Below are 25,993 nucleotides of genomic sequence, written 5' to 3' on the forward strand. Positions count from 1 at the left end.
GACAGTTTTGTCAATGGGGAAATGGGGTTAGGGGCTCGAGAGTTTCAGTCTCGCAGTAACAAAGTTATTTTTCCCTGGGGATTTAAAAAAAAGTATTTTTAATTGCAATAATTTTTGTTTTTGTTACTGCCGGCTGAATACTAAATATTACATTGTTTAATAGAATATCGTTGTGCAAGTGTTAATATGGTTAAAGTAGCAGCTGTGTTCTTAAAAGAGACAGTGGTTTCTGATTACTGCAGGAAAGTGACATGGAAACAGTTTTCCACTCCCTGTACTGTTTAAATCCAGGCACTTTTTGTTCTGCTTGTTAATTTCCAAACTATAGAAACATAGAAAATAGGTGCAGAAGGAGGCCATTTGGCCCTTTGAGCCAGCACTGCTATTCATTGTGATCATGGCTGATCATCCACAATTAGTAACCCGTGCCCACCTTCTCCCCATATTCCTTGATTCCGCTAGCCTAGACCTCTTTCTAACTCTCTTTTAAATTCATCCAGTGAATTGGCCTCCACTGCCTTCTGTGGCAGAGAATTCCACAAATTCACAACTCTCTGGGTGAAAACGTTTTTTCTCATCTCAGTTTTAAATAATCTCCCCTTTATTCTTAGACTGTGGCCCCTGGTTCTGGGCTCCCCCAACACTGGGAACATTTTTTCTGCATCTAGCTTGTGCAGTCCTTTTAAAATTTTATTTGTAAAGTGTTTTTAACATATGTATGTTTTAAGTGGGTTCTCTAATGCTTGATCTAAATTGCATTATAAGCAATATGGCTTGCGTAATGCAAATAGTGTTTCCTAATTCATGACTCATCTTATATCTCATCACTGTTAAGGAAACACGTGGGCACTACTAAGGGTAAAAAAAATTAAAACATATGGTTAGGCTGGTGAAATTACACTTCATACTTAAATCTTCCTAGCCAGTGAGCTGGCTAGCAGTATGACTCAATTCTCAGAAATTAGAGCGTTCCATCATGTGAAATCACACATAAAATCAATTTTGTGGATGCCTTAACATGTTTGCTTCTACTTTAGCGTATCCCCATGCCCTTGTGATATTTGAGCCGCCATATTTGGACATAAAACACAGAAGAACATCAGTCAATTTTGCAGCATGATACATGCATGTGGAAATATTATCAACATATGTGACACTTTTATACTATAACAGAATGTGGATCTGAAAATAATAATGTAATACCTTCATTTTAGCTTACAGTTGATTAAATTGCGGTGAATCAGTATCCATGTGGGTGAAATGTCCCCATCGGGATATCGATACTTTGACCACCAATCCTGTCACAATCATTTGCAATGTGTTTCCTTCTTCACAGGCATCATTGATTATGGCTGTATCATTGGTGAATCATGCAGCTTAGTAAAATATGTTGTGTTTACTGATCCTGTCATGACCTTATACCTGACAGAACCTTCAGCCACTTGCAGTTGATGATCAGATCTGAAGGGCACCTGCTCTGCAATTGGTAGTGTGATTGAAGTCTGCTGAAGCTCTGAAACCCAGCGGTGAGTAATCTTAATCAAAAATCCACAGCTTCACTATGCATTTCTCAGAAGGCATAAATATGCCAGAGGACCTCAGAGGCATCATAATCATGACTATTTTCAAGAAAAGGGAAGGAAACAGAGGTCTCCTTCTAGATGCCACAAGGAATTACATTGCCTGGGTGAGTGACTCACTCACCATCTCCAGAGCTCCTTCACTAATTGCAGTGTGAATTCTGTTCATATACAGGCATGGAGCACATGATTTTACTGTGCACCTGGAGAAATGCAGGAATCACTACATGTCCTTTTCAACCTTTTAATATTTTCTACTCGGAGTGATTGTGGACCTCCTAATCAAAATTGTCTGACTGGCAATTTGTCCTATTTTTACTTTTGATTCACTATGGCAGGGGCGTCAAACCTATTTTAGGCCACGGGCCGGAATGGGCAAAATGCGACTTCATGCGGGCTGGATCAGTTGTGCACGCGCGAACGCATGCGTGCATATTCCCACAGCTTTTGTTGACTTCATTTTTCCAACCTGCTGTCATGTGTCTCAGTCTCTGCTATAACTACAAAGTGTTTCACTTTACGAATTTTGTTTCTTACGAAACAGATTGCAGAGCAAGTATTACTTTTATGATTGTTATCTAGGCCCTAGATATAGTGGATGTGGAGATAATGTTTCCAGTAATAGGAGAGTCTAGGACCAGAGGTCAGAGCATCAGAATAAAAGGTCGTACATTCAAAATGGAGATGGGGAGGAATGGGTGGTGAATCTGTGAAATTCATTGCTACGGACAACGATTAGCTAGTTCACTGAAATATTTGATAGGATGTCATGTCCTACTAACTTGATTGAGTTTTTTGAAGAGGTGACAACGGTGATCAATGAGAGAAGAGCAGTGGATGCTAGCTTCATGGATTTTAATGAGGTATTTGATGAAGTGCCCTGTGGTAATCTGATCCCAAAGATTAGGATTGATGAGATTCACGGTGACTTGTTTGTTAGAATTCAGAACTGGCTTACTCATAGAAGACAGGGCTATGTGGGAAATATTCTAGCTGGAGATCTGTGACCAGTGGAGTTCCACAGGGATCTGTTCTGGGACCTCTATTGTTTGTAATGTGTATAAGTGACTTGGACATAAATGTAGGTGGAATGTGTAGGAAGGAACTGCAGATGCTGGTTAAGTCTGAAGAAGGGTCTCGACCCGAAACGTCACCCATTCCGACTCTCCAGAGATGCTGCCTGTTCAACACCAAGCTTGGTAGAATTGTAGACAGTGACAAAAGCTGTCAAAATATACAATGGCATACAGATCAAATACAGAAATGGGTGGTGAAATGGCAGATGGAGTTTAATCCGAGCAACTGTAAGGTGTTGCACTTTGGGAGGTAGAGTGTAATGGGACAGTATACAGTTGATACCAAGACCCTTAATAGCATTAATGTTCAGAGGTATCTTAGGGTCCAGGACCATATGTCCCTGAAAGTGTCAAGACAAGTTGATCGAATGTTAAAAGGTGTATATGGTATGCTTGCCATCATATCTCGGGGCATTGAGTCTCAGCATCAGGAAGTCATTTTGTAGCTGTAGGAGCCATTTATGCTTAATTCAGTTATTGTCATTGTGTTATGGCTATGTTTTAATATTTCTAGTTTATGTCTTTTTTGCCCACTTGTGGGTGTGACTTAATGCGTAATTGGGAGTGTCAAGATGGGAGGAGGCTAGTGTGTCGACAGAGGTTGTGGGTCAGTTTAGACTCGGAGGATGGTGAGCATACAGTTCTTTACCATGTGCTCGCATGGTATATTTGTAAGAACCATACGGTTATATTTGTAAGAACCATACGGTAATAACTGCAAGAATTTCTAGATATTGTTTGAAGAAGAAACAGTTGATAAAGTACGGAAACTGATTTATTACTATGATTTGTGCTACTTTAATAAAACCAATTAATGAAGAAAAGGAGTTTGGAAGATTCGTTTTGTCATATCAGGGTGCGACGTGTGCGTACGCTATAACTACATTTCATCCCCGAGAAGTAATGGCTATCGAAGTGGGATTTCGAGATGGTATAGAAACTGCCATTACATTAGAGTAAAGAACTTGCTCTGAAGGAACTAGAGTAAAGAACTTGCTCTAAGGACTTTGGTCAGGCCATATTTGGAGTATAGTGTGTGGTTCTGCTCGCCCCATTATGGGGAGGACGTGGAAGATTTGGAGAGGTTGCAGGGGAGGTTTACCAGAATGCTATCTGGATGAGAAGGTGTTAATTACAAAGAGTGATTGCACAAACTTGGATTGTCTTTGCTGGAGCAGGGGCTGAGAAGAGATCTGATAGAAGTATATAAAAAATTGAGAGGCATAAATAGGGTTGATGATCAAACTTTTTTTCTCCAGGAGGAAATGTCAAAGACTAGAGGGCAAAGCTTTAAGGTGAGAGGAGCAAGGTACCGAATCATGTTTGTTAGTCTGAGAAAAGATTGGCATGTCCTGGGGTTTTCAGCCTGGAACCAGGGAAATTACCACCCGCCTGGCCCCAGCGCCCTGGACAATCACCGGACTACACACACACACACACACACACACATACACTGTGTCTGCTCTCCTTCTTTCCTCCCTCTCCGCCATCTTGTGCGCGCCTTCCACCGCCGCGCTACCTGCCGGGAGGTGTAGTCCCAGCCCCAGCGCCCCGGACCAACACCGACCATATCAGGAGGGTTGAGGGGGGAAGGAGTAGATTAGTGGGGGGGGAAGGAGAAGGAGGGGAAGGGGGGAGGAGGAGGAGGGGGAAGGGGAGGAGGGGGAAGGGGGAGGGGAATGGGGGTAAGGGGAGTGCTGGAGAGCCCCTAAGAGTAGGGGGGTGAGGGCAGGAGGGGGGTTCAGGGGGGATGGGGTGAGTGGGGGGCGAGGAGGGGGAGATAAGGGGTTTGAGGGGGGATAGAGTGGGAGTAGGGGATGGGAAGGGGAAGGGGAGGGTGCAAGACCAATACAAGAGAGGTTTGGGGGGTTGAGGGGGGGTGGAGTGGATAAGTGGGTGTGGGGGGGAAGGGAGAGTGGGGGATAAGGGGGTTGAGGAGGGATGGAGTGGGTGGGGAGGGGTGGAGGGGGATTGAGGGAGGATGGAGTGGGGGAGGAGGGGAGGAGGAGGGATAAGGGGTTTAGGGGGGATCGAGTGGGTGAGTGGGGGGAGGGGAGGAGGGGAGGATAAGGGGGATTGAGGGGGGATGGAGTGGTGGAGAGGGGGGAGGGGGAGTGGGGGAGGAGAGGGTGCTGAACTAATGCAGGAGAGGTTTGGGCCCAATGGGTCCACTAGGTCTGGTTAATAATTAAAATGTTCTATCTTGCTATTAAAATTCTTACATGGCCTCACTCTTTTCTTATTTGTGTACACATTTAATCCCAGTTTGGCCTTTAATCTCCTGTACATCCCTCATTCGTTGGAATGCTGGGAACAGAACTGAACAGAAATGTTAAAAGTACTCATTAGGTCAGGCAACATATGTGGAAAGAGTTAGTATATATCAGGTTGTTGATCCTTTTTCAGTTTTACTTTTTGATTTCCACGTTTCTGCTTCCCTGTCCTAATTTAAGATCCTCTGCAAACGAGATCATTCAAAACCCTCAGCCATTCCATGCTGCCAATATTTCTATTTCTCAGCATCTTTTCTGTCTGATTCAACATTAATCATGTTTAAAAAAAAATATCATCCTGCATTCCAGATATTCCATTAATGTGAGTCCTTTTGGAAAGGAGAAAAGATAATGGCAAATAAGAGGTTATTAACAAGGAGTTCATTTTAACAAAAATAGCTGCTGGAGGAACTCAGCGGGTGCAGCAGCATCTGTGAGGGAAATGGAAAGACAAAGTTTCAGGTCAGACCCTGTCTAAAGAAGGGTCTTGTCCCAAAATGTCAAATGTCCATTTCCCGCCACAAGTTGCTGCCTGACCCGTTGAGTTCCTCCAGAAGTTTGTTTTTTCCTTACAAATCCAGCAGCTGTGTCTTTACTTTGTACCTGTAGTAGAAAATATTCCATGCAGTGTGTGTGAAATAAACTTACAGACAGAGAAATGAAAGTAAGTCACTTCAGAAGCAAGTGTATGTAATATTAGGGCATTTCTCAATAGACAAATTAATATTTAAAGGTATGTAAATTATATCCAGGTCACTTTTACTTTAACTTTATATCAAGGTTGTAGCATTCTTTGGCCACTAGAGGTCAATTAATTCCAACATTATTTCTGATTTTCACCAGCAGGTTTGTAGAAGTGCAAATTTAGACTGCATATCATTTATTTTTTATATGTCTCAATTTTCAAAAAGATAACACTACATACATTACCTCGTCAGAGGGGCAAATGGATAAAAGGGTATATATCACCGAAATTAAAAATTAGACCTTGAGAAAGTGAACATAACAATGTGGAAATTGAGTTGGAAAACAAAGATAATATATTCATGCAGACCCTGGCTGTCATAAAATATGACCCAAACTTGCAGAAAACACCTACACAGAGCTGAGGTCACTCATTCATTGAGTATTTGGAAGGCTAATATGAGACAAGTTATATAATTTAATCTGCAAAAGGAAGCCCTGCTAGCATAGAAAGCCTGCACAGATAGCAAGGCCTTATACATAGTTTTGACATTTATTAAAGCTGATAAGTTTTTTTATGCTTTTAATCCTGATAGTTGAAAGTATTTGAAGCCTTTCAAAATCAATTGGTTTTTTTTTAAAAATCACCTCAAAACACTGAAAAACATTTAATACAATCCCAACCATTAAACCAAATGCAATATTTGAAATTGAAGTCAATATTCAAACCGTTGGGTTGCAAGCTGCCCAAGCAAAATATGAGGTGCTGCTCCTCCATTTTGCATTGGGCCTCACTCTGACAGTGGTGGAGGCCCAGGACCAGAATGCTACCTGGAGTAGAGGGTATTAGCTATAAGGAGACATTGATTGTATGCTTCGTTGTCACCTTCCCCTCAGCTAACAATGATCCATTCAAGATATTTTGTTGAAATAAGTTTCAAGTACAAGTCATAAGTACAAGTATCTGAAGTAATGGGTAGAAGGCAGGAGAATGGGTAGAAGGCAGGAGAATGGGGTTAGGAGGGAGGGATAGATCATCCATGATTGAATGGCAGAGAAGACTTGATGGGCCGAATGGCCTAATTCTATTCTGATCCCTTGTGACATGACCTTATAAGTATCCTGGCCCTTTTTTAAGTTTATCCTACAGAATTTGAAATTTCCCTTCTGAGGAAACAATCATTTGTCATCCAGCCATATTAATCTTTCTCAAAATCTTTAATGCGCTCAACAAATCTAAAAAGGAGGAACAGAATTAACACATAGATCTGATGAGTATTTACAGCATTTAGTGTTTTTAATAATAAAAGTATTTTAAATAATGTAAATAAAAAATATTTTAGCTGCATCATTAGAAAGTAAATGATTGGACTGGAGATAAACATTAATAAGTGACAGGACAATACCACACGTAATAATAAGGAAAGAGAAGAAATATTAAATCATTATCTCGTTCCAGTATTTATCAAGGTGGTAGGATGTGTGGATATTTATCAGATTGATAGGAGAGGTGGTCATGACATTGGTTGATGAAGATGATTAATGAGATAGGTATATTTAAAGTAGAAAAAGAGAATATATTACATTTACAAATCAAATTCATGAACTAATAAATCTCCTCATCCACATCGCCCCATAAATTTAAAAATAATGTAGGGACGAGAGAGCAGAAAGCATTTCAACACACATTAGATAATTTGTTGGAAAATGCTGTGGTGCCAGCGTACTATCGAATGGCTAATGTGATCTGTATATTTAAGGAGAGAAAGTGAATATGTCCAGGGACTAATAGACCAGTGTAGACATAACTTCAGGAAGAGTGGAACAAACAGTCCTTATATTAATAAGGCAGTTTATGGCCCATATACCCAAATTCTGATCAAACCATCAGGAAATGGTCTGTTTAACTAGAAGTATTTTATTAGGAACAACAGTATGGCATTTATGTGACACTTTAAAATTCTATTAAGGAGCCGACACAGGAACCACACAGAAAAGGTGCAGTATCTAGCCTTTTGATGAATCCCTATTTGCTTACATCATGGAGAGGTAATGCAAAATTTAGTAAAAGAGTTTAAAGAGGAATTTGCAGTGACAATTGCGAATGGCTTGAAGGATTTTTTTATAAATGTGAAATCTCTTCACCATAATTAGAATTAGAATTAGAATGCCTTTATTGTCATTGCACGAGCAGTACAACAAAATTAAACGTGCTACATCTGAAACAGTGCGACAGTGCAAATCTTTCAAAAACAATCGCACAAACATAAGAACCAATACAATAAGTACCAATATCAATAAAACCAATAAAAACTAATAAATAATAAATGAGATTTGCACCTAAGATGCTGTATATAAAAAAAAGTGCAAAGAAAGTGAAAGTTACATCAAGTCAAGTATTTCCATTCTTCTGGCCCAGGGAAATAAACTGTTTTAAGTCGGTTTGTTCTGGTCCTTAGGCTCCTGTAGCGCCTCCCAGAGGGCAGGAGAGCAAACAGTTCATATCCTGGGTGTGTGCTGTCCTTAATTATATTTCTGGCCCTGTTTAGACAACGCGAGCTGGATATGTCCTCCAGAGAAGGCAGTGGACAGCCGATAATTTTCTCTGCTGTCTTAATAACCTTCTGGAGGGCCTTCTGGTCTGCAGCTGCGCAGCCAGCATACCACACTATGGTGCAGTATGGCAGTACGCTCTCAATGGTGGAGCGGTAGAAGGTCACCAGCAGATTCTCCTTCATTTTGTTTTTTCGGAGCAGTCTTAAAAAGTGCAGTCTCTGCTGTGACTTTTTAACTACCGCTGTAGTATTTGCAGTCCAGGAGAGGTCCTGGGAGATGGTGGTCCCCAGGAACTTGAAGGTGGAGATCCTCTCCACTTCCTCCCCATTTATAAGAAGTGGGCACAGGGATAATAGTAGCCGATTTTAAGCAGGATGGGACAGTGGCTTGTGTCAGGGAGATGTGGAAAATCTTTGTGAGGATCCCTGAGAGCTGGTCAGCACAAGCTTTCAGTACTTTACCAAGTACTCCATCAGGTCCTACTGCTTTATTTGGATTCACCGTCTTTAGTACGCGTCTCACTTGGTGTTCCTGTAAAGTGAGCGTGTGGGGTGTGGTAGACGGTGGGGGCAGAATAGACAATAGACAATAGACAATAGGTGCAGGAGGAGGCCATTCGGCCCTTCGAGCCAACACCGCCATTCAATGTGATCATGGCTGATCATTCTCAATCAGTACCCCGTTCCTGCCTTCTCCCCATACCCCCTGACTCCACTATCCTTAAGAGCTCTATCTAGCTCTCTCTTGAATGCATTCAGAGAATTGGCCTCCACTACCTTCTGAGGCAGAGAATTCCACAGATTCACAACTCTCTGACTGAAAAAGTTTTTCCTCATCTCAGTTCTAAATGGCCTACACCTTATTCTTAAACTGTGGCCCCTTGTTCTGGACTCCCCCAACATTGGGAACATGTTTCCTGCCTCTAACGTGTCCAACCCCTTAATAATCTTATACGTTTCAATAAGATCTCCTCTCATCCTTTTAAATTCCAGTGTATACAAGGATAGTCGCTCCAGTCTTTCAACATATGACAGTCCCGCCATTCCGGGAATTAACCTAGTAAATCTACGCTCTACACCCTCAGTAGCAAGACCAACGCTGCACGCCCTCAATAGCAAGATGGATGGGTGTGTGTGGCATTGCAGTCTCAAAACGGGCAAAGGAATTATTTAGTTCCCCTGCCAGAAATCGTGCCTCATTGCATCATTGACCAACTTGCCCCTAGAGTAGTCATATTTACAGGTTGTAGCATAGAAGTTAGAGAGAGTGTATCAGCTGTTACATTAATTCACAAAATGCTGGAGTAACTCAGCAGGTCAGGCAGCATCTCAGGAGAGAAGGAATGGGTGACTTTTCGAGTCAAGACCCTTCTTCAGACCTCGCACAGTTATCTGGACTACACTTCTTCCCACCCTGTCTCCTGCAATTAAATCTCCCGCAGCTGTTACATTAAGATTGCTGAAACCTTTCAACCAATGTATTATGAAGGTACAGCACCACACAATAAGGAATTATCATTGCTTGGTATTTATTAAATCCCTGGTTCAAATACATGCACAGTTGGTGGCAATTCACTGATTAGCCTATTGTAAAATAAATAGGGGGGACATCAGTCTTACACCAGTTAATTAAAGTATGATAACAAAGATTTCAATTGAGAAGACCATACTTCACAAACATTCAATTTTTTGAAGAGATAATAAAAAAAGTAAAGAAGACTCTCAAAAACATGCCCCATAATGAATGTCATACAGTCATAGTTGGCAAACTGAAAAAAAATGCAAAGTTAATCTAAAATGAAATCTAAAATAAAATGGAAATGCTTGATAGATCAAGTACTGTCTGAAGAGCAGAGAGAAAGGGGTGAGAGCTGACGTTTCAGGTCAATGATAAAATCAAAACTGGAGATAGACACAAAATGCTGGAGTAACTCAGCAGGACATGCAACATCTCTGGATAGAAGGAATGGAAAAACTGGATAAGTTTGCAGAGGGAAGGAAAATTTTAAGTCCGAGTAAATTGCTAGTTGGAAGATTGTGGATAGTGTTTGTCACACCGATCAGTGGTGCTGTCAGTGTTATTCCCAATTTACATTAGTGATTTAGACATTGGGATCAAGAACACTATTTCTAAATTGTTAATTGGCTTGGTATAAGTGTAAATTGTACCTAGTGTATGTAAGATAGTGTTAATGTGTGGGGATTACTGGTCGGCGCAGCCGTTTTCACTGGGCCGAAGAGACTGTTTTCGCGTTATATCTCTAAATTAAACACATTTTTTAAAAAAATTATGGTAAAAAAGTTTAGCGAATTTTAAATCTCAACATATTTTAGCAGTGCTTTTATTTTTTGATTCTTCCAGGTTGTTTTTGAATGATGTTCATAAACATTCAAATTGGTGACTACTTTGGCAGCCAATTTACCTGGAGGCAATGTTTTCTTGTCTACCAAAGCCCTTCTGTGAGCCAGTGCATGTGAGCTGCACTATGCCAAGGCAGTAAACTGGATGCTGGGTTTGCAGTTGGAATCTCCCTAGAAGAAACAACATCATTCAAGGTAGGCATCTGAGGATCTATGCTCCATTAAAATAACTATTACTTTATTCTATTGTGGCCTTCAAGGGGGAATTACTTGAATATATGGTGGTAAAAAAAAGTGAATCTCTCAAGAGCTGGTAGATGGCACCATGCACAGAGGCCTTCGTGGGGAGTTGCTTTGGCAGAGAGCTATTGTAGATATGATGGACCAAATAGCCTCCTCCTGTGTTGTAACCATCCTATGATTTCTATTGTAATTATTTGTAGCTTTTATGAATTTTTGGCAAGTTGTAACTCGATGACATAAAATTCTGGGTCCAGCCACAATTATTTTCTGTAGTTGATTAGGCAATTACTGGTTTTGCAATTTACCTAAACTCCTTTTAGCTGACTCCATTTTAATTTTGATAGAGCACAGATCAGTCGGAGATAACGTCTCTGCCCTTATGGCCAGCTGTAACTGACAATTTAGCTTGCAGCTGGAGTATTTTGCCTCGTCTGGATTGCATCACCTGTTATACTGCAGGAAAAAGCCAAATGGACATTGTGCAATCTACCTGATGCCACAGCCTGTGTCAAATCCACACCTTTTTTCAACGTTAACATTGAACAGGCTACCAATCTAATGACATGCTTCAGTGCAAAGCCATAATAAATCAGTGCATAATAACAAGTTAATCAACAAGTCAAAACTATGCTAGAAGTATTAATGTAAGTCTGGCAGATAATTGAATTTCAAAGTAATCGGTTGGAACTTATTTTACATTTCAAACTCTTTACCCTGTGATTTGCAATGCGTTCAAATTTACATCATCATTGTAAATATTATTTCCTGATATTTTCTGCTATGGTAGTGATAAAAACTTTGACCGCAGACTACTTACAGCAAAAGTTCAGGAGATTAGAAGTAAAATTATTTATTGTACATGACACTGGTCTCGTAAATAATATTTAATGACTCCCTGAGATCTACATTTGCTGTTAATTTCATTGGATATGATTTAATAAGAACTGTCATGGTAATTGGCTAGTTATTTTGGAATTTTCCATAAATGGTATTTATCTATATTTTGCAGCAAGGGGCTTTTGGAATACAATTGCATGGATCTCAGATTTTCAGATAGTAAAATATGGCAACCATTAACATCCACTTACAGGCAACCACTTCTAATCTTTTGACTATATTTACCTTGAAGCAGAAAATAAACATGATATAATTGTTTCATGATATATTTTGTGATTCTACAAGTTAATCATCTTTTTAAATATCAAAAAATATATATTTTCTCTCAATGAATGTGCTAATGGTGGCTTTTGAGCACTAAACTTAAAAATTGTCTTATATATTGAAAATAAATGTCTCTCTTTTGTTATAATAACTTGAATACCTTATGCATTTATTCATTTTAAACCAACAGAAGCAATATTAATGAAAAAGTAAATCCTCAAAGGGCTGAAGAAGACTGTGTTGCCATGTTTACTGAAAGATAACTAAACAAAAAAAAAAATAACCATGAAATTCCCCTGCACATAAAATCTCATGTTAAAATGGTGCAATATGGGGGCTTGCATCTCTTTGTGTGTGTCCATAGAGTATAGTGTATGATGTGCAGAACATTGAGTGAATTAGAATGGTGATTGTCATCTGCATATAATTGCTAATGAAAATTGCATTAGTGGCGAAGTGTGAGAAAAGCCATGAATGTTTTTATATGGTTCCCTGACAGTGTGGGATCTCTGAAAGTGGAAGTTCATAATAGACCATTGGTTCAACTAGTATGACCACTTTGAGGGTGGATTTGAACCATGCTTAGTGAGAGATGGGCACCACACGCATCTGAAGACCAATAGGGGACCTTAGAGTTGTGGGTGGTCATCTGGAGCATTGTTTTTTTGGACCCTCCAGTAATGGGGAATGGAAAATTTGCATTGCAGAAAGATGAAGTCAGGGACTATTCAGCAAAAATTAAATTAAAATTTTAATGTTGATCTAAATGACAAAGGCCAAATTGGTTTGGTGTTCTTCATGTATTGCTGAATCAGACTTTTACTTCCCTGTAATGGCCAGATCTTACATTTAAGTTCTCTGCCATTCACAAAGTGTTTATATGAAAACAGTGACATTTATAATACATTGCATGCTGATTTACATCATTGCTGTGCATGCTAACTGTCTCCTTCTGCAACTTTATCGCTCACACAAACCTCTATAATATGCCATAATATCATGTTTTAAAGCATTCTGTGAATGCACTCAGTTTTCAGGTAAAATTATATTGTGTAATACATAAATCATTCTGCCATGTAATAGAATTTCTTTTCATAGGGTGACACAAATTTGAAATGTGTTATATGGTAATATGCTAATATGGCCTCCTTCGATGTTAGGAGAAATATGAAATAACAATATAAATTCCATTTTGAATGTGAAACATTAGTAACAAGTACTAATTCTACATTTTTAAAGAGTATGATGATGCTAATTGTGAGGTGAGTTCATACAAACAATCTGATAATGATCCTTGTCCCCTGTAATTTGACATCACCAGTGTTATGTCTTGTGTTTGTATTAGAAGGTTATCATAGGCTTTACGCATTGCATCCCAATAAATGCAAGTCAGCAGTGCTATGCTTCTAATAGAAGGACTGTGCCTGGAGGGACAAGAGCTGGATTTTGTTACAGGTAGATAATAAACCTACACCTACCAAAGACTGTAGCCAAAGGGAAGAAACTCATACTAGATAATGCTAGATAAAAATAATTGATTACGATTATAAGGTTACATTCAAAGTAATGAACACACTAGTTTGTAAATGATCATGAAATATTTTGGTCTAGACTTTGAGACTACATTTTGATGTGAAATGGTGCTCTGCCATGAAGGTTATTTGGACCAGGAAACAAGAAAATTATATAGTGCAATGTGTTTGTTCTTTGTCTTCCATACTATTTACTCATTGGCAATTAAAGTTCTTCTTTTCTGACAAAACATCAAGATTTTGCTATTATCAATATTGACAGTTCCAATGTTGCATTTCACATTTCCGTGCTAAAGTTCAATGCTGTAACAAAATGTTCATCGCCATATTCTTAGACTATTCAAAATCTAAAATAATGGTGTGGTTTTTAATAGTTTTTAACTTTGAAAAATGCAAAATTAAAGGTGTAATTTATGATGTTTAAAAACAATGCAGAGTTAAGGTTCACTATATACAGTGCAGAAAAATATTGTCATGATAGCTTAACAACTCCTACAATATGCTAACAGCTCTGAAGTTACTCTGTTGAACACTTTTTAGATTTTCACCTACTTTCCAGATTTTAATTAATTGCTAATTATTTTTAGTATATTTAAAATCTACCGATTTTGAGATTTTACAAGACTGAACGAGTTCATATTTTTAAGCTGCACACGTTTTCTGTCATCCAAGTAGCCCATCAAAATTGAAGACTCTTTTATGAAATTTCAGCTGATCAACCATCATTTCCTCTACCTTTCCACTGAAATTTCCATTCTGCTTTTAGTCTCAATTGAATCTTCCTTTGCTCTATTTTTGTAAGTTTCCTCATCTGTTCTTTGACTGTTCCTTGGATCTCAGCTGCATACTTTCTCTGGTTCAGGTAATTTAAACTTTATGTAACACATGCACAGCTTAATTCAAACTATTATTTTACTATTAAAACATTGTGTGCCAGTATTAAAGTATTAGGACATGGTACTAGCACATTAGGACATGGTAGAAATTACTGAGTTTAATGATATCATACCAAATTATTATTTTTGTTATTCTGATCATTAATGTACTTGGTGCAAGCATGTTGCATCTTCACCAGGTAATATTGTTAATGGTAATTTGTATCACTTATTGTAATATATGATTTACACATCTTTACTTCAGCTTATTTTTGTCCTGTTTGAGTCAGTACTTCAAACAAGGAAGCAAAGCAAGTTATTTTTAAAAACTCTCTGTTATTCATATACAGTCAGCTTCAAGTAAATGTAATCTATGCTAATGTCTTCTTTACTCAGAAACGCCATGACCCAATGCAGCAATGCCCTCTTTTCAGGAGCCTTGAGGTAAGAACAGATGAAAGCAGTTCCTGACAGGGGCAGATGGGATAGATTGACAGGCAGCTCTGGAATTTACAGCTAAGTGCTTTAACTCTTATGCTGTTAGACTGCTCATACCTGTTGCAAAAATGGCTTACAAAATAAATATAAATCAAATGTAAGGACAGGAAGTAACTTTAATAATGGGCTTGAAAGAATAAGTTAGCTTATGCATCCGAGTACAATTAAGGATGTTTGCCCTATAACCAAAAACCTAGGTTGCAAATGTTAACAAGTAAAGGTCACAGAAGATGTTCAAATAGTTTCCCAGAGGCTACTAAGATTAATAGGGATTTCTGTAAAGGCAGCACTGTTCACAAAGTCTGTTTTCCTTTTAGCATTTCTGATGTTTGTGAATTTCTGGTCAATGTTTTCAATTCTAAGTCAGTCGCCTTATATTTGTAGTACTAACCCTTAGCTATCTCCCGAGGTTATAAAAATGTCTTAAACACTTTTTCTTTGAAAGGTTCACCTCCATCTTCCCTTTTAAAGTCATTGCCCATTTTCCAGTTTTGCAACTCAATTTCTGGAGCTGGAGCACCCAGAGGAAACCCACAGGTCACACGGACAAGGTGTAAACGCCACACAGACGGAACCTGAGGTTAGGATTGAACCCAGGTGTTTGGCGCTGTGAGGCAATGTTTGTATCATCTGGGCCAATGTGCTGCCCTTTATTTTTGTACAAAATGTGAATTTTAATTGAAATACTTGTATGAAAAATGTTCTTCATTCATCATTTATTTCACATAGTTAAATTGGAAAAAAAACTCCCAAATCCATCCTTAAATGTTAATCTCTCACCATTTGGAAAATTATTTTTCCCACATCTGATCTAACATTTCCCCACGTTAAAAATCCTACTTCAATAGTTTCACCCAGTCATTCAGTCTGCCTATACCACTTTGTAAATCTCTGCTTTGAAAATTATTGCATTCATTTTGTAAGCTAACATTTAAAAAGTGACAGCTTTGTTGGCTGAAAACAAGCGCTAGATGCAAATTACTCATCGACATGATTTTGGAACTAAGAAGTTTGACCTGTTTTTTGCTTTAATTACTGATCGTTTTTTAAGAATTGGCAACGGGATCAGTTTCTTGTCTGTGCTATTATTTGTCAAATCACACCAAAATTAGATGGCTCTGTGTGGTATAACTGTTTAAACTGACTTATCCCTCAAAAGTAATAAGACTAACACAATCCATGGGATCATTAGAAATGTTTATCCTTTTCTGCGAAAGAGATTTGGTGTACGTCTTTTATTCCCCGAAAAAAACCTTTACTGACAAAGTATTTACAACTGGTGTTCACTCTTCTTTCCTGATGTGGATAAACTTTACCATTTTGACTGTTATTGAGATACAGTAGTAATTTACTTTCCCTTCACAATATGTTTACATTAAACATATGATATATGATATAGACCTCTCTCTAATGTTATTGCTACTAGATTATTTGTATTTTTATACTTTTTTAAAGCAATATTCCATTTCCAAATATGTTTGCTGTTTGTTACAGACCATGTCATTCATGAGCCTTTATTGTCACTGAAAAGTATAAACTCATTTGTAGACCTTTACGCAAATGCATTGATATTGCATCAACTTTGATTTAAATAGATGGCTTAACTTAAAACAGCAGTATTTTAGCTGGTGCTGAAACAGGATATATATAGCATTAGTTCTTTGGCAGCTAATCGGTAGTTCCAGTATTGATTTACTGTCAAAATAGCTCTAATACAGATAAGTGCATAATCTAGCCTACTTTTTTTATCATTGTTTGTACTAAAACAAAGTTGTGCCAAAATGCACCAGTAGATGGTGCACATGCAACACTAAATGGGGGTAATTTTATGTTACAGCCTTGGGGTGAATGGGAATAAACCGATAGCTTGCTTCACATCTGAGTTAATGATTTTAGCCAACAATAAAGTGAAAATGATCTCCTTAAGAATTCTAGTTTTAGTTAACGGACAATTCTAATTTCTTTTAAGGCAGAGATAGAGAGATTCTTGATTAGTACAGGTGTCATAGTTTTTGGGGAGAAGGCAGGTGAATGGGGTTAAGAAAGATAGATAGATCAGCCATGATTGAATGGCGGAGTAGACTTGATGGGCTGAATGGTCTAATTCTGCTCCTGTTACTTATGAACATCTATTTCATGTTAAGTTAAGTTTATTTACAGCATCTTTCTTTACATAGAGCACATTAAATGCCACAGCACCAATAAATATTCAATACATTGTCTGTTATGTAAGGTAAATTAGACCATGATAGTGCAAAAACATAATACAGCAAGTCCTTAATGACTCGGTATTGAGGTACGGTTGCAGTTGGAGTTGTGCAGAATGGGTTAAGAATGTGATGGTGGATGAGAAAAAGTTGTTCTTGAACCTGCAGGTCAGCCTCATTGTTGAGTGTTCGAATTTCCAATTCGACTGTAATGCAATCAGTCAGTATGCTGACAACCACACACTTGTAGAAGTTCGATAGAATATTTGGCAACGTACCAAATCTCCTCAAAAGTCTGAGGAAGTCGAGACATTTGTGAGCATTCATTGTGATGGCATCAATGTGCTTGGCCCAGAACAAATCATCAGAGATATGTATGCCCAGGAACTTGAAACTGTTGACTCCTTCCACTACCTTCCTGCTGTGCATGACCCCTTTGTTTTTCCTTCCTGAAGTCAACAATCAGCTCCACAACCTTGCTAATTTTGAGTGCAGGATAGTTATTCTGGCACCACTCAACCAGATTATTGATCTTTCTCCAGTACCCTGACTCATTGTTACACGTTATTTGTGAAACAAATGTTGTATCATCGGCGAATATAATGATGGCTTGGAGTTGTGGCTGGTTCCACAGTTATGGGTATAAAGAGAGGTAGAAAAAGCGACTGAGCATGCAGACCTAATGTGCTCCTGTGTGGATGGTCATTGAGGAGGAAGTGTTGTTGACAATCCATATTGATTAAGATCTGCTGATGAAGAAGTTGAGGAACCAGTTGCACTGGGAAGAGCAGAGACACAACTCATAGAATCTTAGAGTATTAAAGCATGGAAACAGTCCCTTCTGCCAAACTTTTCTAGGCCGACTAAGATGCCCCATCTAAGCTAGTCCCATTTGCCGTGTTGAGCCCATATCTCGCTAAACCTTTCCTATCCATATACGTGTCCAAATGTCTTTCAAATTTTGTTATTGTACCTGCCTTAGCTATTTTCTTTGTCAGCACGTTCCCCTGTCAGTTTTTCACTGTACGTCGGTACAGGTGACAATAAACTAAACTATACTAAACTGTTGCCCCTTAGGTTAAATCTATGCCCTCTACTTCCCCTCGTCTGGAAAAAAGACTATGCTTTCATCCTATCTATTCCCCTCATGATTTTATATACCTCTTTTAGGTTGCCCCTCAGCCAAAGGGGCTTCTTGTACTACCTGTACTATCTTTGCGGGGTGAGACTCGTTCTTGATTATGCTGGTGGCCTTGCCAAGGCAATGTGAAGTGTAGATGGAGTCAATGGAAGGGAGGCTGGTTTGTGTGATGATCTGGGCTACGTCCACAACTTTCTGCAATTTATTGCGGTTTTGAATGAAACTGTTTGCAAACCATGCTGTGATGCATCCTGATAAGATGTTTTCTACGATATATCTGTCGAAGTTGGTGAGGGTTGTTGGAGACATGTCAAATTTCCTAAACCTATGGAAGTAGAGGCGTTGGTGTGCTTTCTTGGCCATAGCTTCAATATGGCTTGTCCAGGACAAATTGCTGGTGTTATTTATTCCTAGGAACTTGAAGCTTTTGACCACCTCTGCCATGATCATATTGAATGGCGGTGCAGGCTCGAAGGGCCAAATGGCCTACTCCTGCACCTATTTTCTATGTTTCTATATAGGCAGCATCAATTTGGAGTGGGGTATGTGTCCTACTTCACTTCCTGAGGTCAATCACAATCTCCTTTGTCTTGCTGACATTGGGCGAGAGATTGTTGTCTTGACTCCAAGTTGCAAGGTTCTCAATCTCCTTTCTGTATTCCGTCTCGTCATTATTTGATATCCGGCCCACTACAGTGGTGTCATATGTGAACTTGCATAGTGAGTTAGATTGGTACTTTGCTGCACAGTTGTGAGTGTATAAGGAGCCCAGTAGAGGTTTGAGAACACATAAGATTATGAACGAGAGACAGACAGAGAGGGAGGGGAGGGGAGGGGAGGGAAGAGAGAGGGAAGAGGGAGGGAAGAGGGAGGGAGAGAGGGAGGGAGAGAGGGAGGGAGAGAGGGAGGGAGAGAGGGAGGGAGGGAGGGAGAGGGGGAGGGAGAGGGGGAGGGAGAGAGGGAGAGGAGGGGGAGGGGGAGGGGGAGGGGGAGGGGAGGGGGAGGGGGAGGGGGAGGGGGAGGGGGAGGGGGAGGGGGAGGGGGAGGGGGAGGGGGAGGGGGAGGGGGAGGGGGAGGGGGAGAGAGAACACATAATACAATTTGTAAAAGGTACTGTCTTCAAACATTCATAATAAGTTCACAAGCACCATTTTATATGAAATATGTGTCACTGAAAATCATATTCTACATAGCATGAGCGATTGAGCAGCTTCCTGCTTGTGAAGTGCACTACCTGCAAAGCCATCAACCATCTCTTTACCACAACTAGAGTCACAAGAGACTGCAGATGCTGGAATCGTTAGCAGAAAAAAAGGAGAGTTACTGGAGGGACACAGGCAGCATTTGTGGAGTGAAATGGATAATTAACATTTTGGATCCAATACCCTTCATCCAGTCTCGATCCAGAAGGTTGACTATCAATTTACCTCCACAGATGCTGCCTGACACGCTGAATTCCTCCAGCAACCCTCTTTTTTTCTGGACCACAATTGGCCATTAAAGAGTTGAAATGGTGAAATGAGGAATAACAGCAGAAATTCTGGAAATAATCAACAGGTCAGAAGCTCGATGAACAGTCAAAAACCTGATGCATTAATTCTGTTTTTCTGCCCTAGAGGTCGCCTGACCTAATGAGCATTTACAATATCTTCTGGCTTTATTCCCAATTTTTCATCATCTGCATATTTTTTTTGTTTCGCTTTCTAATGGTAAAATGTTATTACTGCAAAGCTTGAAGTCATGATTGAGGCCTTGGGTAGACCAGTTTTCTCACTGCTTAAGGATGTCCTATGCATGGTTCAGAATCTTGCTGAGGCTATTCAGATTCATTATACCTGAAGTAGAAGCCAAAGTAAACTGCTTCATCTCAAAATGAATATCAGACAGGCAGTCTGAAAGTATATAGCCAGAATATGAGGTCAACTCAGTGGATCATCTGGTAGAGCCTCACAGTGCCAGAGAGCTGGGTTCAATCCTGATCAGTGCCAGAGAGCTGGGTTCAATCCTGATATCTTTGTGGAGTTTGCACGTTCTCTCTGCGTCCCTCGGTCCACTCCCTGGGTTTTCTCCGGGTGCATCAGTTTTCTCCCACATACCAAAGATGTGCAGAATTGTAGGTCAATCGGCCTCTGTAAATTGCCCCTGGTGTGTAGGGAGTGGATGCAAAAGTGAGATAACATAGAATTAGTGTGAACAGGTGATCGATGGTCAGTGTTGACTTGCTAGGTCAAACAGCCTGCTTCCATGCCTTATCATTCAATCAACTAGAGGAATCAGGAGAACTATTTGAGAGGTAGAGTTGTGTGACAATAATGATAATGACAAAAATTTGCAAAGGTGTTTGTACAGAAAGAAATGTAATATAACTTAATTTGAGGAAAAACTTAAGATTGACAAATTGGATAAGATGAATTTGGGGGAAGCGAGGAGGGGGGCAACATAATTACTATTCAAGAAAGATGGGGATCCAAGGTTGGCACAGAAGGGTTAGAGATGTTTTTTGGTGGATGTCAGGAAGGCTGACATGGCAGAGGCTGTTGAATAAGTGGTTTATATCTTGAGAGAAGCACTCAAGTAGGCTAAGGCAAGTGGAGTTGAAGTGTGGAATTCTAATTCACTTCTAGAATAAGTTATTGAAGGCCATTCCCGCAGCAAGATAGTTCATAGAGGAGCTTGCAGTCTTGGGAAGAGACCGATGTCAGGAGCTCCAAATCGCAGAAGGTTTTCCATCAGCCCCGACCCGTGTCCGATCACTCGGCGCGGGAGAGCTGAGATTCCCCGCCGATGCAGGAACTTGATCGTCCCAATGCGAGGGCCCGGGTCGGCTAAGGGAGTAAGATCGTCCCGTCAACGGAAGGCTTGAGGGCCCTGACCGCGGGAGCACAAAGAAGGGAAGAGATTGAACTTTTTTTTCGCCTTCCATCACAGTGAGGAATGTGGAGGAGTCACTGTGGTGGATGTTTATGTTAAAATGTATTTTGTATGTTCTGGTGCTTTTTATTGGTATGACTGTATGGCAAATGAAATTCCTTGTATGTTGCAAAACATACTTGGTTAATAAAGTATGATTATGATTATGATGATGATGATGATACTGGCAGTTAGTATTTTCAGAACAGCAATGCCTTAATCAAGCTTATTTGATTTTAAGCTAAGGTGACAGTGTCAATTTGTTACATATTACAGTTTTAGTGATTACAGATGCTCCCCACCTTACGATGCTTCGACTTACAATATTTCGACTTTGCAATGGTGCAAATGGCAGCAACCCGTAGCGAGCCGCAGCTCGCTTCCGGCCACGTGATCAGGTGTATTAAATGCATTTCGACTTACGATATTTTCGGTTTCCGATGGGTTTCACGGAACGTAACCTCATCGTAAGTTGAGGAGCACCTGTATTCTATTCTGATGCTATTGACAACAGATACATAATTGCTATCTCTAACATGCATATTTTAAACAACAATTGTTCACAAAACTTGTTACATAAAGAATTATAAATCACAATTATGAATTTATGCATATTTACCACCGGGGAGAAATTCTAAATGCAGAAGCTGGTTTATATCGAAGAAAGGTGCAAAATGCTGGAGTAATTCAATGGGTCAGGCAGCATCCCTGGAGTACATGGATAGGCAGCTTTTTGGGATCGGAACCCTTCAGACTGGAATCTTCAGACTGATTTCAGGGGGGTGGGAAAGAAAGCTGGAAAAGAGGAGGGATTGAACAGAGCTTGGCCAGTAATAGGTGAACACAGGCAAGGTTTTTTTTTGATAGACAGGATTGTCGGATAAAGGCCAGGAATGAAAAGACAGGTGTGAGCCCAAAAAGAATAAAGAGTTGTGAATAATTAAGTTTGGGGACAGAAAAGTTGCAAACTGTAGTTATTGGAAATGGATCTAGTGGAGGAAGAAAGAGAGGAAAGAAACCAGTGCAAGGTTAGCCAGGGTTCAGGGGAAGAGAGTGGGGGAGGGAGGGGGGTAATGAAAGGGGAGGGGGGTTTCTGGCTAGAGAAAGGGGAGGGGGAAAGGGGCTGTGGTGGGTTAGTTACCTAAATTTGGAGAATTCAATGTTCATAAGCTGCCCCAGCAGAATATGAGGTGTTGTTCCTTCAGTTTGCATGTGGCCTCACTCTGACAATGGCGGAGGCCCAGAACAGAAAAGTCAGCATTGGAATGGGACGGAGAGTTAAAATAGATAGCAATTTTAACTATTGCTATAGGCCTTGGTGGACCAAACTCAAGTGTTCAGCTTGGTCTTGCCGATGGACAGGAGGCCACATCAGGAACACTGGATGCAGTAGATGAGGTTAGAGGAGGTGCATCTGTCTCACCTGGAAGGTCTGCTGGGATCGCTGGTTAGAGCCAGGGGATGAGGTAAATGGACAGGTGTTACATCTCCTGCGATTGCAGAGTAAAGTATCTGGGGTGGAGGTCGTTGGGTGGGAAGAGATGAGTAATATCTAAGTTAGCAAAGTAGTTTAAATAATGTAACGGAAGTGCTATTCTTTCTCTTTTAGATTATCATATATTAATTTAAAAAACTATGGTTTATTTATAGATTTTTAATTAAGATTCTTCAGATTAACATAGCTAAATAATTAAAAAACGTTACATTTGCAAGAAATTACCTAAAATGCTACAGAATACATTTTAAAGGAAACATATATTGTACAAATTGAATAAATAAATTATCACACTGTTGACGGTGCATTACAAGACCTATTTAATGTGTATGTGAAAGATCATCATAACTCACAAGTAGCTGCAATGGTTGTGAATTATGGATCTTTCACACTCATGAAAGAATTCCTGTAACGCATCATCACCAGTGCAATATCTTATATATAATCACACAAATCTCCCCGTGTTCTCAGAGTAAAAATTGCTGACTTTATTCAACAACTGAAAGTGAAAGCCATTATCCATGCATTGCTCAGAGGGGCACAGTAGTGTAGTAGTTAACCTACTTGTCAAGTAGCTAGAGTTCTGGGCCATTAATCACAATACATAAGTTTGTGATTGCCACCAGGGAATTAAAACTTGAGTGATTAAGTAAATATAGATTTTAGTTTTTTTTTAAAGCTAGCCTTAACAGTATTTACGAAACTGTTGAGTGGTGGTAAAAATCTATTTGGTTTATTGGAGTCATCAACAAATCTTCTATCTTTCCCCAGTCCAGTTTATAGCTGCCCAGATCCACCATTCTGCTTGACTCTTAACTCTCTGCTCAGTTTGGGGACAATTGATGGTCAATCAGGGTTCAAGGGTTTCAAGGGTCTTTTATTGTCACGTGCACCAATTAAGGTACAGTGATATGCGAATTACCATACAGCCATACTAAAAAAAAGAAGACATGCAACTACATAAAAGTTAAAATAAACATCCACCACAGCGGATTTTCCACATTCCTCACTGTGATCGAAGGCAATAAAGTCTAATCTTCTTCCGTCATTTCTCTCCCGCGGTCGGAGCAGTTAAACCATTCGTCTGGGCGATCAAAGCCCCCGCGTCGGGGCGATCGAAGCTCCCGCGTCGGGGCGGTCGAAGCTCCTGTGGCGAGGAGCTCCCGAAGTCGGTCTCTAACTAGAGACTGAGCTTCATGATGTTAAAGTCCGCAGGCTCCCGCGGTTGGAGCTCCGAGGTTGATCCCTGGCAAAGGGATCGCGATCTTCGTGATATTGTCCCATAGGCTCCCGTGGTTAGAGCTCTCGAAGTCGGTCTCCAGCAGAGGCCTCCAACTCCTCGATGTTAAGCTGCAGTGTGGACGGAGATACAATACCAAAACAAAATCACATCTCCATCGTGGTGAGAAATTAAAAAATAGGTTTCCCCCAACCATCCCCCCCCCCCCCCCCCCACATAAAACCAGCTAAAGAACACTAAAACATACTTTTAACACATACTATAAAACAACAGAGAAGGAAGGAACAGACATACTGTTGGTGAGGCAGCCATTGCATAAATGATGGATTGCCAGTGAATACCTACATATTGTAAATAAATAAACAGGAAAAATATCTTGGATTGCTCCTAAAGACTACAGCTACAGTAAATGTGGTGATATTTCATCAAGAGTGGCTCATATGATTTTGGAGATTAGAGGAATGGTCATCTTATAGAAACATATAAGAACCTGAGGGAGCACAACAGGACAGAAATAAAAAAGATCTTCATCAAAGGAAGACTCTCAAATGAGAGGTTGTAAGATTGGAGGCCATCACTTCAATCTGAGATGCCAATAAACTTCTTGCAGGTGGTGGTGAATCTTTAGAATTCTCTACTTTTGAGAATTGTGGAGGCTAGATCATTGGGGTTTTTAGAGGATGTACATACAGTTTTGAAAGATCAGGGAATGAGGGCGATGGGAACTGTTACAGAAGAGGTCAGGTCTGAGGACAATTGAATGGGTAGGTATGAGGAGCAAAGTGGCTCTTTAACACTCCTATTTTCTTATGTTCTTATGTTTTATGTGCATTTACAGCATTAAAGCTGTCAAGAATATCTGCAGTAATTTTACGCAGTACCAGGAAAAAAAAATCAGCCCTTAGAGGACTAAGAATTGATTCTGGTTGAAATTCAGAATGACAGATTTTCCCTTGACTGTTATAGTGGTTAAAGGAATGAAGTGTCTGTATTACAAGAGATAGACAGTCTATTAATACGAAGAGCTCACATAATGGACTGTGAATCACTTCAGATGATAGAGAAGACAAAGTTCAGAATAGCTGCAAAGTACTACCAGATTCCATTAGAAATCTTTTTTTTTAATATCAGATATTTTGGTTCCTAATGCTCTGAATTTTCCCTCGATACATCATCAGAATGTCATAATGGCAGCCCAATATCAGTTTATTTGATTCAAATGAATTGGTAATCAAATGATATGGCATTTTAAAAAAAAATCATCTTTCTGGATCTCGTTGACAGCTTTACTGGAATATTAATGCAACACAAATACATATACAATAATCAGTAATGCAATAAATTATCAGTAATACTAGGTAACCAGATTGTAATAATGTAAATCAAAGTAGATAGTGCTATCAGTCTGAAGAAGGGTCTCGACCCGAAACGTCACCCATTCCTTCTCTCCACAGATGCTGCCTGTCCCGTTGAGTTACTCCAGCATTTTGTGTCTATCTTTGATGCCCATTATATGATTTAACCTATACAAAGTCCCCAGCAAGTTGTTGTTTAGTGTAGTTTGGATTATGCAGTGTGTTTCAAGACCTTGATGGTTGACGGGGAAGATGCTGTTCTTGATCCTGCAGGTTATATTTGTCAGGCTCCTGTGCCATCTTGCCAATGGTAGTAGCAAGATGAAAGCATGGCCGGGATGGTGTGGGTTTTTGGGAATATGAGCTCTTTTTGTGGTAGAGCCTCCGTCAGGTCCCTTCAATGGTGGGAAGGTCAATACCTGTGTTGGATAAGGCAATGTCCACCACTTTTCGCAGCCTCTTTTCATCTTGGGTGTTCGTATGATCAAAACAGAATAACCAACTAGTCAGTATATTCTTTACAATGCACCTGAAGAAGAGCGATAGAGTATTCGACCACATCCTGAATCCTCTTACCCTTTTTTAGTTTAATTTAGAGATACAGTGCGGAAACAGGCCCTTCGGCCAAATGAGTCCGCGATGATCAGCACTATCCTACACACTAGGGCCAATTTATAAATTTTACCAAAGTCAATTAACTACAAAGCTGCCCGTCTTTGGAGTATGAGAGGAAACCAGAGCACCCGGTGAAAATTCGTAAGGTCACAGAGAGAACATACAAACTCCGTACAGACAGCACCCGTAGTC

The sequence above is a fragment of the Rhinoraja longicauda genome, chromosome 8 (assembly GCF_053455715.1).
Source record: "Rhinoraja longicauda isolate Sanriku21f chromosome 8, sRhiLon1.1, whole genome shotgun sequence".
Taxonomy (NCBI): Eukaryota; Metazoa; Chordata; class Chondrichthyes; order Rajiformes; family Arhynchobatidae; genus Rhinoraja; species Rhinoraja longicauda.